The following is a 15,443-nucleotide window of genomic DNA, read 5'->3' as shown; positions in this document are numbered from 1 at the left end:
AACTGTCCTGGCTTAGAGGTTAAAGCATCTGCCTGGAATGAGGGAGACCAGGGTTCGATCCCTGAGTCGGGAAGATCCCCTGGAGAAGGAAAATGGCAACCCACTCCAGTACTCTTGCCTGGAGAATCCCATGGAGGGAGGAGCCTGGTAGGCTACAGTCCATGGGGTCGCAAAGAGTCGGACATGACTGAGCGACTTCACTTCAGTGAGTATGAAGTGGTGTCTGGTGGTTTTGATTTGCATTTCCATTGCAGATAACTCGTTGTGGTTTTAATATGTATTTCCCGATAGCTGATAATATTGAGGCCAAGTGTCTGTTATATCTTTTGCCCATTTTTAAGTTGAGGTGTCTATTTTCTTATTGTTGAATTTTAAGAGTTCTTAAAATACTCTGGCTATAAGTCCTTTGTTGGATTTGTGGTTTGCAAATATTTTCTGCTCATCTGTAGCTTTTCTTTTCATTCTTTTAACAGTATCTTTTCGAGAGTAAAAGTTCTTAATACTGATAAAGTCCAGTTCACCAGCTGTTTTCTCTTATTTATTGTACTTTTGTTGTCGTATTTAAGAATTCTTGGCCTAACCCTAGGGCATGAATATTTTTTACTCTGTTTTCTTATTGAGGCTTTGAAATGTTTTTATTCAGATCTATGATCATATTGAGTGAATTTTTATATACAATGTGAGATTTAAGTTGAGGTTAATTTTTTTGCATACACATGTACGTTTGATCCAACACCATTTATTGTAAAGACTATTCTTTTATAATTAAATTATTTTTGGACCTTTGTCAGTGTTCAGTAATATTTGTCAGGGTTTATTCCATTGATCTAAATCCCTTTGCCATTACCACACAGACTTTGATTACTATAGTTTTATGGTTAATGTATTGTAATTGAGGAGTTGTGATTCTTCCTGTTTCATTCTTTTTCAAAAACTTTTTAGCTATTTGAGTTTCTTTACTTGTCCATCTAAAATTTAGAATCATTTTATCCATATCTCTGAAAATTCCAGCTGGGATTTTGATTGGTATTGCTTTAAATCTATAGATTAATTTGAGGAGAGTTGGACCATAAAGAAGGCTGAGCGCCAAATAATTGAGACTTTTGAATTGTGGTGCTGGAAAAGACTCTTGAGCGTCCCTCAAGATCCCTCCAGCAAGGAGATCAAATCAGTCAATCCTAAAGGAAATCAGTCCTGAATATTCACTGGAAGAACTGATGTGGAAGTTGAAGCTCCAATTCTTGGGCCACCTGATGTGAAGAGCTGACTCACTGGAAGAGACCCTGATCCTGGGAGAGACTGAAGGCAAAAGGAGAAGTGGGTGGCAGAGGATGAAATCGTTAGCATCACTGAGTCAATGGACATGAGTTTGAGCAAACTTTGGGAGACAGTGGAGGACAGGGAAGCCTGGTGTGCTACAGTCCATGGGGTTGCAAAGAATCAGGCATGACTTAGCAACTGCACAACAACAACAAAATCGGAGCATAGTTGTCGTTTCTAAAAATAAAATATTTATTTGGCTGCCCTGGGTCTTGGTTGCATGTAAACTCTTAGTTGTGGTATGAGGATCTAGTTCCCTGACCAGAGAGCGAACCAGGGCCCCATGCATTATGAAATCGGAGACTTCAACATGGGGCTCCCAAGAAAGTCCTGCGCTGTCGTTTTTATTATGCTGACCCCTCCAATCCGTATACATGGATGTGTCTTCATGTATTTATTGATTTCTTTCATTGGTGTTTCATAGTTTTGAATGTGCAGATCCTATATGTTTTGTTCTATTTATGCCTACATATCTCAGTTTGGGGGAGCTATGGTAAATAGCCTTGTTTTTAGGATTTCAGTTTCTAATTGAACATTGCCATGTATAGAAATATGATTGATTTTTGTGTGTTTGACTTTGCAGGCAACCTTGCTAAGTTGATTCGTTAGTTTTCTATGTATTTTGTAGATTCTTTGGGATTTTTTAAAGTAGGTGATCATGCATTCTGTGCATAGGGACTGTTTATTTCATCTGTCCAATCTCTGTACCTCATTGAGGTTGTCATTCTATTAATAAGAAGGTAGGACCAACACCTCAATGAATGGAGAAAAAGATTTCCTTGCTTCTAGTTTTTGGGTCTTTTAGGTTTCCATGTATACCACTTGGTACATGAGAAAACAAAGTAAATAGAAAAAAAATGAATGATTTACACAATCACACATTTCTGTTAGTTCTCTTTCTAGCTTCTTGGGATAGGATGCTTCTCCTGAAGTGCTCATTTCTAAGTTTGCAGTTCCATTAAGGTTAGGCAAGGGATCAGTCAGTTCAGTGCAGTCGCTCAGTCATGTTAGACTCTTCGTGACCCCATGGACTGCAGCACACCAGGCTTCCCTGTCCATCACCAACTTCCGGAGCTTGCTCAAATTCGTGTCCCTCGAACTGGTGATGCCATCGAACCATCTCATCCTCTGTTGTCCCCTTCTCCTGCCTTCAGTCTGCCAGCATCAGGGTCTTTTCCAATGAGCTCTTCGCATCAGGTGGCCAAATTATTGGAGCTTCAGCTTTCATATCAGTCCTTCCAATGAATATTCAGGACTGATTTCCTTTAGGATTGACTGGTTTGATCTCCTTGCAGTCCACGGGATTCTCAAGAGTCTTCTCCAACACCACAGTTCAAAAGCATCAATTCTTCAGCGTTCAGCTTTCTTTGTGGTCCAACTCTCACATCCATACATGACTACTGGAAAAACCATAGCTTTGACTGTATGGATCTTTGTTGGCAAAGTAATGCTCTGCTTTTTAATATGCTGTCTAGGTTGGTTATAGCTTTTCTTCCAAGGAGCAAGTGTCTTTTAATTTCATTGCTGCTGTCACCATTTGTAGTGATTTTGGAGCCCATGAAAATCTTTGTTGTTTGAATGTTGAATTTTTAGCCAACTTTTCACCCTCATCAAGTGGCTCTTTAGTTCCTCTTCGCTTTCTGCTATAAAGGTGGTGTCATTTCCATATCTGGGGTTATTGATATTTTTCCCTGCCAATCTTGATTCCAGCCTGTGCTTCATTCAGCCTGGCATTTCACATAATGTAATCTGCATATAAGTTAAATAAGCAGGGTGACAATATACAGCCTTGATGTACTCCTTTCCCAATTTGGAACCAGTCCATTGTTCTATGTCTGGTTCTAACTGTTGCTTCTTGACCTGTATACAGATTTCTCAGGAGGCAGGTAAGGTGGTCTTATATTCCCATCTCTTTAAGAATTTGCCACAGTTTGTTGTGATCCACACAGTCAAAGGCTTTAGCATAATCAGTGAAGCAGAAGGCAAGGGATACTAGAGGGAAAAATAATATGACAGACTCGTCTCTGGTTGAGTGATACTTTGAATTCTGATAACCTTTCCGTAATCTGCTTGCTATTTACTTTACAGTGTTAAAATAACTTTTCCGTGTATCATGTCCAGAGATTACGATTGCATTCAGTGGGAGAGACAGAATAGAGTGTGCTTATTACATCTTACCACGGCTAGCCAGCCTAGAATGAATTATCTAGTTCTAAAATTGCTCATATTTTAGCACATCTGAATAAAAGATCAAGCGACTCCCAACAGTTCTTCATACAATCATATTCTAAACCATTGATTCTCAACTGTGGTCGGAGAAAGAATCTTAGAAATGGGCCAGAGAAAGGGTTTCAAAGAAAATACATATTCCCTTGGTAGAAAATTATTGGATTTAATCAACGATGGAAGATTGTTGTCCATGTTAATTGGCAGAAAAATACATCGAGTCCTTGGTTTAGACCACCAACCAATAGATCTTAATTTCTTTGAGAGGGTATAGAAGTCAGAGTTTTATTTTGAGTTTTATTTTGACTTCCTTCTAGAGATATGTATACATATGTATACATATGTATATCTCTAGAAATATATAAAATCGAGAGTTGAGATTTCTAGAGGATTCATGGATCCCAGGCTTTGCAGCCCTCCATGGAGAGCATTAGATTTTATGCAACGTTTTCTTTATACTAGCTCTTGTTTTAGGCTGTTCTCAGTTACAAGTTACAGAAGCCTAGAAACTCAAACAGGTAGCACAGTCAGGAAAAGGCAATTGACTTATATCATCAAGCAATGGAAGGGGAAGGGTAGCTAACTGGTCCCAGGGATCAGAGCTAGAAAGCTGCCAGACTCTCTAACTTGTCTCTGTCATTTGTCAACTACTATGTCAGATTGTTTTTTTTCAATGTGGCAGATATAGCTGATGGAAGTGTTTTCAGGCTTATATCTTATAGTTTTATCATTAGAAAGGGACTAAAAATCCCTTTCTTTGGTACCAAGTTTAAAAGTCTTGGGAATATTCAACTGAGTCAGATTAAACAGACTACGGTCATTGTTTGTAATTTTATTATTCCTGTTGTACCATACAACAGGATACATGTTAGTTATCCTACAGGTATCATGCATGTAGATTATAGGAACTCTGGAAGTCAGTTGTAATGAAAGCTGGGCCTCTTGAAGAAAAATTAAAAACCAGTAATATTTTATAGTATCCTTCAGTTCAGTCGCTCAGTCATGTCCAGAGAACAAATAATGTCTGTATATATTGTGTAGACTGACCTCTTAACCTTTTTCTTAAAGAACTCTGGCACTTCGCTTGTTAAAGTTTGTTCACTCATTCAATAAATATTTGTAATTCTTTTCTAGTCTCCAGGATTGCATTTCTGCACTTTGCTAGAATGTGAACTCTTAGAACATCTGCTTTGAGGATGAACATAGTAGGATAGAAGTGTTCAAGCAGAGGCTGGATGATCATTTCTTAGGGTCTTATGGGTGGGCTTTGTCTTAGATTGGCATTTCCCAAAGTAGAGTATGAAACAAAAACATGGATATAGGTGGTTTATTTGAAAACTGACCTAGGAACTAGAAGTGAGGAGCTCTGGAGTGAGACAGGGAAGGAGGAAAAAAGGGTGATAAATGAGAGTGCTTGCGGTGAGCAGTAAGAGGTTTAATTTCAATGGAATCACTTAAGAATTATACAGAATGCCTTTCAGTATTATCCATTTGAAAGCTGGAACGCTCGGACAGTTACCCACTGGTTCTTGTTTGCTTTTGGTTGAAGGTGTTAGCTTTTTTTGTGCTTTTGAGTTATAGCGCTTCTTAAGACCCTGAGGCATAATGGGTTCACTTCAGTTGGAATACTGGAAGATGACGTGAGTCTGAGCTTCTGGGGCTGGGGCTGAAATGAAAAACAGGTCGAGGGGATGTAATGTGAGCACCAAAGGTATTGGTTATAGGCTTCCTTATAACTCAAAAGACTCTCTCTAACCTGTTACTGTGAGGGTCCTCTCTCCATGGGATTTTCCAGGCAATAGTACTGGAGTGGATTGCCATTTCCTTCTCCCGGGGATCTTCCCAACCCAGGGATTGAACCCGGGTCTCCCGCATAGTCGACAGATGCATTACCGTCTAAGCCACCAGGGAAGTCCTATAATTTTAATAGCTATAATTTATGAACACTTAGACACTGGTAATTGCTTTATGTATGTTATTTCATCAAAGTGAATGATCTCATTTTAGATGATCTATTGATAATTATTTTATAGTTTAATCTATTCTTGGGCTTCCCTGGTGACTCAGAAGATAAAGAATCCGCCTGCAGAGCTGGAGACCTGGGTTTGATCCCTGCGTTGGGAAGATCCCCTTGAGGAGGGCATGGCAACCCACTCCAGTATCCTTGCCTGGAGAATCCCCATGGACAGAGGAGCCTGGTGGGCTACAGTCCAGAGGGTCGCAAAGAGTTGGACATGACTGAGTGACCAAGCACAGCACAATCTATTCCTAGGGTTGTAAATAACTCATATTTTTTAGAATTTGCTTTATTCACCAGTATTTTGAAGGACATGACAAAGGATCAGGAAACTGAAGTCTTAAAACTCACTTAACTGTAAATAATAATAGAAGTTCTCCAGAGGAGAGGACAATGCCATGTTTAAAGAATTCATGGACAGTCGCCAGGGATGGCGGAACGTAAGGATGGAGCGGGTGTCCAGACTGCTCTCTTGGACACTGTGCAGATTCCTTTGGCTCTCGGGCCTCTCTGAGTGGGAGCTGCCCGGCAGCCCCGGATCATGGAAGAGAAAGCGCTAGAAGTTTATGATTTGATTCGAACCATCCAGGACCCAGAGAAGCCCAATACTTTAGAAGAACTGGAAGTGGTAACGGAAAGTTGTGTGGAGGTTCAGGAGATTAATGAAGATGACTGTTTGGTTATTATAAGGTTCACGCCAACGGTACCTCATTGCTCTTTGGCGACTCTTATTGGGCTGTGCTTAAGAGTAAAAACTTCAGTGGTGTTTACCGTTTAAACATAAGTTGGAAAGCTACATTTCTGAAGGAACCCACTCAACAGAGGAGAATATCAACAAGCAGATAAATGACAAAGAGCGAGTGGCGGCTGCCATGGAGAACCCCAACTTAGGGGAAATCGTGGAACAGTGGAACCTGACTGATAGCTGTTTTAGAGCCACTGAAGTATAATCATTTGATATATTTGTTTAAAGTCTTTGTAAAATGTAAAAGATTCATGCTTAATACATAGGTGATTTGTACCTCGGAGCATTTTTTTAAACGATGATTTCCAAGCAAGATTTAATTATCAGATAGTACCTAGTTTGTTCAATGTATAACATTCTCAGGATTTGTAACCCTTAAATGATCAGACAAAAATATTTTCTAGTTATTGTGTGTAAGATGAGTTGCTATTTTTTTCCATTCTGACGCTTTTCATGTCAAAATATTTACTGTGCCCAAGTGTTTTCAGATTAAACCATTACTCTGTAAAATAAATAAAGGAGATGATTCTTGTTTAAAAAAAAAAAAAATTCATGATGGCACAATACTCCTGTATTATGTACCAGTTGACCAGTGACTGTATAACATCCCAGCAGACAAAGATCAACCTATAGAATTTTCTTTGAATTTGAGAATGTAACAGATCCAGCGAGTGGCCAGTAACCTGGGTGAATGAGCATATATTTTCTCTTCACTGATACTGCCTAAATGATTTAATGATAGTTTTGAGGACTTTTTTCTGCTGCTACCGTTTAGGCTCATGCTCCTGTTCCACTGTTGTCTGTGACTGATTACTATGGTGACAGTTTTGTTGTCCATCTTATTAACATGTTTTAGCATACCATATTCGTGCGTAGTTAGCTCTGGGATGCATACAGTGCATCATGGGTTATCTCACAAATTCGTTTTCCTTTAGTTGAGACTTAAAACATTGGTATTCTGCTGCTACTGAAGTTACTGGTTTAAGTATTCATGCATCTTAATTACTGCTTGTAAATGGCCCCTTTTAGGACTCGCGTTTTTATTTTGGTCCCAAATTTAATCTTTTGGCTTTAAGTTCAAACTGTTGATGTGGCCAACTCTCTTAATAGTCTCTTTGCTAAGTGTCCTTGACTCTAGTTTTGGGAAAAACTGCTTTCTAGAGATTTTCTGTTAACTGCTGATAGTAGCCATGCTGCCAGGCTATATTTTTAGCTTTTTCATACTTGAACTACTCCAATGGAGCCATCACATCAGTTAATATAGTATTTAGAAGCACACGTTTTATTAGAGTCAACTCTACCTACATTTGAAGTCCAACTCTGACAATGCTTAGCTCTGTCTTTGTGCTTGTTTTCTGTTGTGTAAATTGGACGGAATAACCTCTGTTTCATAAAGTTTATGAAGTATTTAGGGCAGTGCCTGGCATATGCTAAGGCCTAATAGTTGTAACAACAGAATCATCATTGTCATTATTCTTGTAGCTTCTTTTAGTGTTTATTCCTTTCTTCTCCTTTTCGTCCCCTCCTTTTGTAAATCTTGCCCAGATTCTAGTTCCTCTTCTTGGATTATTGGAGCATCTTGGATTTTGTGTTTACTTAGTTTTTTATTCGCGAGTATCTAAAAGATGTATCTGCACCTGGCTTTTTCCAGATTGTGACCTCCCATGCACCCCTCAGCTCAGTGTAATCTATTTTTGGTATCCATCATTCCTCTGAAATAGCTTTCATCAAGGTCGATAGTGAACCTGCTGCTAAATGAGAAGACCTTTCTCTGTCCTTATCTTACATGGCCTTTGAAATCCAAAAGGATGGCTTTCTCGTTCTTGAAAGAGTCTTCCTTTCACTTCTATTTTGGCTTTTCTCACTTTGAATGCCCATCAGCTTTTGCCCTTTCCTTGAACTGGCAGTGTTTCTCAGAGTTTGATTTATAGTTCTTTACTCTTTTAAAAGTGTTTTATATTATATAATACTTTATATACATGTGAATATATACATGTATATATATGTTTAGGAAGCACAATGGCAAAATGAATTGATGTGAACTCAACATTCAATTTAAAAATTACCAATACCTTGTTTCTTTGCATACTCTGTGATAGGCTGAATAATACCCTTTCACTCTAAAATGTCCATGTGTTAATCCCCAGAACATATGACCTTGAATGTAAAAGTGACTTTATAGGTATGATTAAATTGAGGCTTTTGAGGTGGCAGCTTATCCTTTTGGGCCTGATGTAATAAAAATGGTTCTTATAAGAAGGCCACAGGAAGAGTCCGAGGAGAAGGAAATACCGCCACAGAAGCGGGGACTAGAGTGCTGTGACCACTGGTGAGGCAGACTATAAAAGCTGGAGAAAAGATAAGGAAGGGATTTTCCCTTGGTGCCTCCAGAAGGAACCAGCCTTGTGACACACTGATTATTATTAGCCTGTGAGACTCATTTTGGATTTCTGACCTCCAGAACTGTAAGAGAGTAAGTTTACGTTGTTTTACTCCTCCAACTTTGTGGAAGTTTGTTATGGCAGCAATAGGAAACTAGCATACTCTTCTTCTATCTCCTTATCTGCTGTGACTTCAGTTACCACCTGTTTACACGAAAGCTTAAATGTATATAGTTCATTTGTATCATACATACTTTTTACTCAAGGAATTCAGGCTATGCACATGGCAAATAAGAGTAGAAAATGTTTTAGTAACATTTAAAAATTCAAGTTAAATCTTTGATGTTTTACCTTAGTGATTGTTTACTTTTCAACCAAAGAAACAGTAATTTGTTCTACTGCTAGAGGACTGGCTTCTTAAGATATATAACTGCATCTTTTTCTTGAATTTTAGACCCTTAGAACTGTTTGATTTTCCACAGGCATCTGAATCACAGTATGTCTGAAACAAGTTGATAATGACCATCTCTTCCACTGCTCCTCTCATTTTTCCCTTAGTATTGTCACCAATACCTAGCCAGTTATCTGAGCCGGAAACCTATGTACCATTCCTGTCTTCTCCCTCTTAGGCTTCCTATCAGTGTCATTCAGTTCTAGTATTCATTCTCCTAACATTTACTTTCATCCTACCTCCTAACTGGTCTACTTGTCTTTGGGCTTAATTTGTTCTCTGTGTTGCCTGTAGGATAAAGTCCAAACTTCTCAACATGTCAGAAAGGCCTTCATATTCCCTGCCTGCATCTTCTTTTCATTCTTCGACCTTCATCCTCTTCTCAGTTCCATTCTGGCCCCGTCTCCAGCCATATGCAAACTATATTTTGGCTGTCTTGAACTGCTTGCTATCCCTGACTGCTGGCACGTGTATGCTCTTGCTCCTACATAATCAAGATTCTGTCTGCCCGGACTATTTCTTCTGGTTTCCTCTCTGACCTTCCTGTCTCTTACCCCACCTCAGCACTCTTTGGATATTTAAGTACTACTTGTCCTTCAGATGGCACATTACCATCACTTTCTCTAAGGAGCATTATTTGAATTCACAAGCTTAGGTTAAATACCAGTTCTGTGTGGTCTTAGCATGCCTTATTCTTATGTCTTACCTCTTTCTGGTACTGGTTATACTTCATTGTGATTGCCTATTTCTTTGTCTATGTTTCCCATTAGTTGTAAGTTCTTTGAGAGTTGGAACTGTTTTCTTCACCTTTTGCCTTTCATAGCATAACACAGTACTTAACTACAGTAACATCTGTGGGCTCATATGATTATACAATAGTATAGAATATTTAAAATATTTCATACCAGCATCTCCTTAAGCAAGATAGCATTTTAGATTTTTGTTTTCCTTATGAAATAAATATTTGGGTTTTAAATGTGTCACGGACAATGATGTTATAGATTACTGGAAAATGACTTTTTTCCTTGTTAGGTTGTGTCCTGCTTCTTCCTTATATTGAATACTAGTATTGCATGTTGGAGACTTTATATTTTTTAAAAATTCTTTTAAAAAATTATAGTTGATTTACAGTCTTTCAGATGTACAGCAAAGTGAATCAGTTATATATAGACACCTATTTTTTTTCAGATTCTTTTTCATTATAGGCTGTTACAAGATAATTAGTATAGTTTCCTGTGCTCTATAGCAGGTCCTTGTTGTTTATTTTGTATATAGTAGTGCATATCTGTTGATCCCAGATTCTTAATTTATTCCTCCTTCCTTTTCCCCTTTGGTGACCATAAGTTTATTTTCTGTATTTATTTCTATTTTGTAAATAAGTTCATTTGTGTCTTTTTTTTTAGATTCTACATATAAGTGATGTCATGTGATATTTGTCTTTCTTTGTCTGACTTACTTAATGTGATAATATCTAGGTCCATCCATGTTGTAGTGTTTCTTTCTTTTTACAACTGAGTAATATTCCATAATATATATTCTGTAGTAAATTTAGTAGTAATATTTCATATTTTTTATCCATTCATCTGTTTGTGGACATTTAGATTGATTCCATTTTTGCTGTTGTAAACAGTGCTGCTGTGAACATTGGAGTACATGTATCCTTTTGAATTAGAGTTTTCTTCAGATACATGCCCAGAAATGGGATTGCTGGATCATATGGTAACTCTGTTTTCAGCTTTTTAAGGAACCTCCATACTGTTCTACGGTTTAGGAAGGTTCTCTTTTCTCCACACCCTCTCCAGTGTTTATTATTTGTAGACTTTTTTTTTTTGTTTTGCCATTTTATTTCTTTAATTGAAGAATAATTGCTTTACAGAATTTTGTGGTTTTCTGTCACACATCAACAAGAATCAGCCATAGGTACACCCATGTCCCATCCTTCCCAAAACTCCCTCCCATCTTCCTCCCCATCCTACCCTTCTAGATTGTCACAGGGCCCCTGTTTGAGCTCCCTCAGTCATATAGCAAATTCCCATTGGCTGTCTATTTTCCATATGGTATTGTAAATTTCCATGTTACTCTCACCATACATCTCACCCTCTTCCTCCTTCCCTCCTCTTGTGTCCATAGGTCTGTTCTCTGTGTTTCTCACTGATACTCTGAAAATAAATTCATCTTTTTAGTCCATATATATGCATCAGTATATGATATTTATATTTCTTTCTGACTTACTTCACTCTGTATAATAAGCTCTAGGTTCGTCCACCTCATTAGAGCTGACTCAAATGCATTCCTCTTTATGGCTGAGTAGTATTCCATTGTATATATGTAACAGCTTCTTGCTGTTATGTATATTCTTGCTATTGTAAACAGTGCTGCAGTGAACATTGGGGTACGTGTGTCTTTCAGTTTTTGTTTGCTCAGGGTATATGCCAAGTAGTGGGATTGCTGGGTCATATGGTGGCTTTATTCCTAGTTTTTAAGGAATCTCCTTACCATCTTCCATAGTGGTTGTATCAGTTTACATTTCCACCAGCAATGCACGAGGGTTCCCTTTTCTCCACACCCTCTCCAGCATTTATTGTTTGTAGATTTTTTAATGATGGCCATTCTGACTGGTGTGAAGTGATATCTCATTGTAGTTTTGATTTGCATTTCTCTAATAATTAGCAGTGTTGAACATCTTTTCATGTGCCTATTGGCCATCTGTATGTCTTCTTTGGAGAAATATTTAGGTCTTCTGTCCATTTTTTGGATTGCTTTTTGTTTGTTTTTGATATTAAGCTGTATGAGCTGTTTGTATATTTTGGAATTAGTCCCTTGTTGATGCATTGTTTGCAGATATTTTCTCACATTCTATAGGTTTTCTTTTCATTTTGTTTATGGTTTCCTTTGCTGTGCAAAAGCATTTAATTAGGTTTCATTTGTTTATTTTTGCTTTTGTTTCCATTACTCTCGGAGACCAATCCAAAAAAATATTGCTGTGGTTTATGTCAAAGAGTGTTCTGCCTGTGTTTTCCCGTGTGAGTTTTATAATCTCCAGTCTTACATGTAGGTCTTTAACCTATTTTGAATTTTGTTTTTGTATTTGCTGTTAGAGAATGCTCTTATTCTTTTACAAATAGCTGTCTGGTTTTCCCAGCACCACTTATTGAAGAGACTGTCTTTCCTCCATTGTATATTCTTGCCTCCTCTGTTGTGGATAAATTGATCATAAGTGCATGGGTATATCTCTGGGCTTTCTATCTTATTCCATTAATCTATGTTTCTGTTTTTGTGCTGGTACCATACTGTTTTGATTACTGTAGGTTTGCATTGATAATATAGTCTGATGTCAGGGAGTGTGATTGCTTCAGCTCCATTCTTCTTTCTCAAGATTGTTTTGGCTATTTGGAGTCTTTTGTATTTCCATACATATGCCATTGGTAATTTGATAGGGGTTGCACTGAATCTGTAGATTGCCTTGGGTAGAATGGTCATTTTAATGATACTGAGTCTTCCAGTCCAAGAATGCAGGTGTATCTTTCCGTCTGTCATTTTCAATTTCTTTCATCAGCATCTTACAGTTTTTGGAATGCAAATCATTTGTCTCCTTAGGAAGGTTTATTGCTAGGTATTTTATTCTTTTTGATGTGATCGTAAATGAGAATGTTTCCTTAATTTCTCTTTCTGATATTTTGTCGTTAGTGTATAGAAATGCAACAGACTTACGTATTTTAATTTTGTGTTTAGCAACTTTTCACTGATGGGCTCCAGTAGTTTTCTGGTGGCATCTTTAGGATTTTCTCTGTATAGTATTTTTAGTCATCTGCAAACAGTGACAATTTTACTTCTTCCTTTCCAATTAAGATTCCTTTTGTTTTTCTTCTCTGATTGCTGCTAGGATCCAAAACTATGTTGAATAAAAGTGGCAAGATTAGGTATCCTTGTCTTCCTGATTTTAGAGGAAATGCTTTCAGCTTTTCATCATTGGATGTGATGTTAGCTGCAGGCTTGTCCTATGTGCCCTTTATTATACTGAGGTATGTTCCCCTCTGTGCCCATATTTCTGGAGAGGGTTTATCATAATAGATGTTGAATTTTATTAGAAACTTTTCCTGCATCTGTTGAGATGATCATAGGTTTTTTATTCTTCAGTGGTGTTATTGTGGTGTATCACAACTGATTGATTTGCAGATATTGAAAAATCCTTGTATCTATGGGATGATTCCCACTTGATCAAGGTATATGAGCCTTTTAATGTATTGTTGAATTCAGTTTGCTAGTGTTTTGCTGATGATTTTTGCACCTGTATTCATTGGTGATACTGACCTGTAATTTTCTTTTGTGTGTGTATGTGTGTGGTATCTATGTTGTAAGCTTTATCTTATGGCAGTATTTACTGAAATGAATAGGTATAATTCTGTCAGCCAGCTTTTTTTGGTGAATTGATTCTTCACTATGACTCCAAAGTTTTCCATCAAAGACAGAATGGATAAGATGGAAATGTATTGCAAATTTAAATAATTGCCATTTTTCTATAATAAATAGCTCTGTAGCTATTATATTATAGATTTTGTAATTACAGAGTGCTCAATACACAGAATAAACCCTGATTTGAGATTGAGAATTACTTTCTGCTGTTACAGTCAGCATTAAGCAAACCATATGATTTTACTTAGTTCTATTCATTCAGTTTTGTTTATTTTAGAAGTAAAAGCAAGTAACAATGGAATCTACTAGTTTTTAAAGAATTTTGGAGTATTGTAGATATTATTAAATGTTACCATTTCATTCAACTTACTGGGAGGAAGTTGGCAGGAGGTAAAATGAGAAGCATTGGAGGAAAAATAAGCATTTTTTGGAAAATAAAGAATTCATGATCTTTCAACCACAATTTAAAACTCCTGGCTTTGTGGGATTATACCTAATTTAAAAATAAATTATGAACTTATTTGTCAAGATTGTATGACACACAGTAGGCACTAGATGTGTGAATAAATTAAAGTAACACCTTTTGTAGTTCCCTTCTCAATCCTATAGCATTGGGTGCTCAATAGAAGCAAATGTATCTAGACAGCATGGGCAACATTGTTAAGTTTTTCCTGACAGTCCTGCCATATCCCACCCGCTACATCTTCTACTCCACAATGTATGGTTTTTCCTTCTATAGCAAGAAGAGCACCTTGATATAGCTTTATTATAGAAATTACCACTAGCATTCAGAACAGTGACATTGAAATTACTGTTTATATGTTTGCTTTCCTTCCAATAAAACCTTTAAAGCCAGTTACTGGATCTAGTATTGTGCATAAGACATAGCAGATGTTTCGGTATATGTTTGAATTGAGAATAAGAGTTAGAACTTTGGTATACTTTCTTAAGTATATATGGTCAGTAGAGTTCAACTGAACACAGATGCACTATTTTGTAGTTGACAAGTATTAACTCTCAGGTGCTGTTTAAACTTCTCTTCAGAGTATTTTATTGTCTGGATATTGGTCAGCGCAATCAAAAATATTTAAAGTTAAAACCTCTTTGGGAATTCCCTGGCAGTCCAGTGGTTAGGACTCTGCATTTTCATTGCTAGGGGCCCAGGTTCAGTCCACGGTCAGGGAACTAAGATCCTGCAAGCCTTGGTCCATAGCAGCGTGACTATAGTCTATGAGTATAGTTGATACTGTATTGCATATTTGAAAGCTAAGAGAGTAAAGCTTTAAAAGTTACTATAAGAAAAAGAATTTGTAACTCTGCCGATGGCATTGACTTATTTCTGCTGATCATTTTGTAATATATACAGATAGTGAATCGTACATCTGAGACTAATACATGGTTCACTTCAATTAAAAAAATTTTAGGAGAATGTTTTTAAAAGATGTGATTGTTGTTCAATTGCTAAAATATGTGGAAGTGAAATCTATGTCAACATTAACACCAAAGACTAAAGTGACAGATGGAAGAAGCACTGTTTCAAGAATCTTTTGTAAAATAATATATATATTATTATTTGTTGTTTCTCAGTCGCTGAGTCACGTCTGACTCTTTGCGACCCCGTGGGCTGCATGCACCACACTAGGCACCCCTGTTCTTCACTATCTCTCACAGTTTGCTCAAATTCATGTTCACTTAGTTGGTGATGTTATCCTATGATCTCATCCTCTGGTGCTCCCTTCTCCTTTTGCCTTCGATCTTTCCTAGCATCAGGGTCTTTTCCATTGAATTGACTCTCTGTGTCAGGTGGCCAAAGTATTGGAGCCTCCTCTTCAGTCCTTCCAGTGAATATTCAGGATTGGTTTCCTTTAGGATTGACTGGTTGGATTTCCT

The 15,443-nt window shown here is 37.4% G+C and overlaps 1 protein-coding gene and 1 pseudogene across 2 annotated transcripts in view; both read left to right on the top strand.

Moving 5' to 3' along the window:
- The window catches only part of NDUFS4 (NADH:ubiquinone oxidoreductase subunit S4), a 111,853-nt gene that overhangs the window by 12,264 nt on the left and 84,146 nt on the right, over positions 1–15,443 (top strand). The gene's annotated exons all lie outside the window — the stretch shown is intronic.
- On the top strand, positions 6,010–6,513 carry LOC138094716 (cytosolic iron-sulfur assembly component 2A pseudogene; annotated as a pseudogene).

Source organism: Capricornis sumatraensis, chromosome 18 (genome assembly GCF_032405125.1).
Source record: "Capricornis sumatraensis isolate serow.1 chromosome 18, serow.2, whole genome shotgun sequence".
In the NCBI taxonomy this organism is placed as follows: Eukaryota; Metazoa; Chordata; class Mammalia; order Artiodactyla; family Bovidae; genus Capricornis; species Capricornis sumatraensis.
The sequence above is the reverse complement of the archived record's forward strand: the minus strand, read 5'-3'. Positions and strand labels throughout refer to the sequence as shown.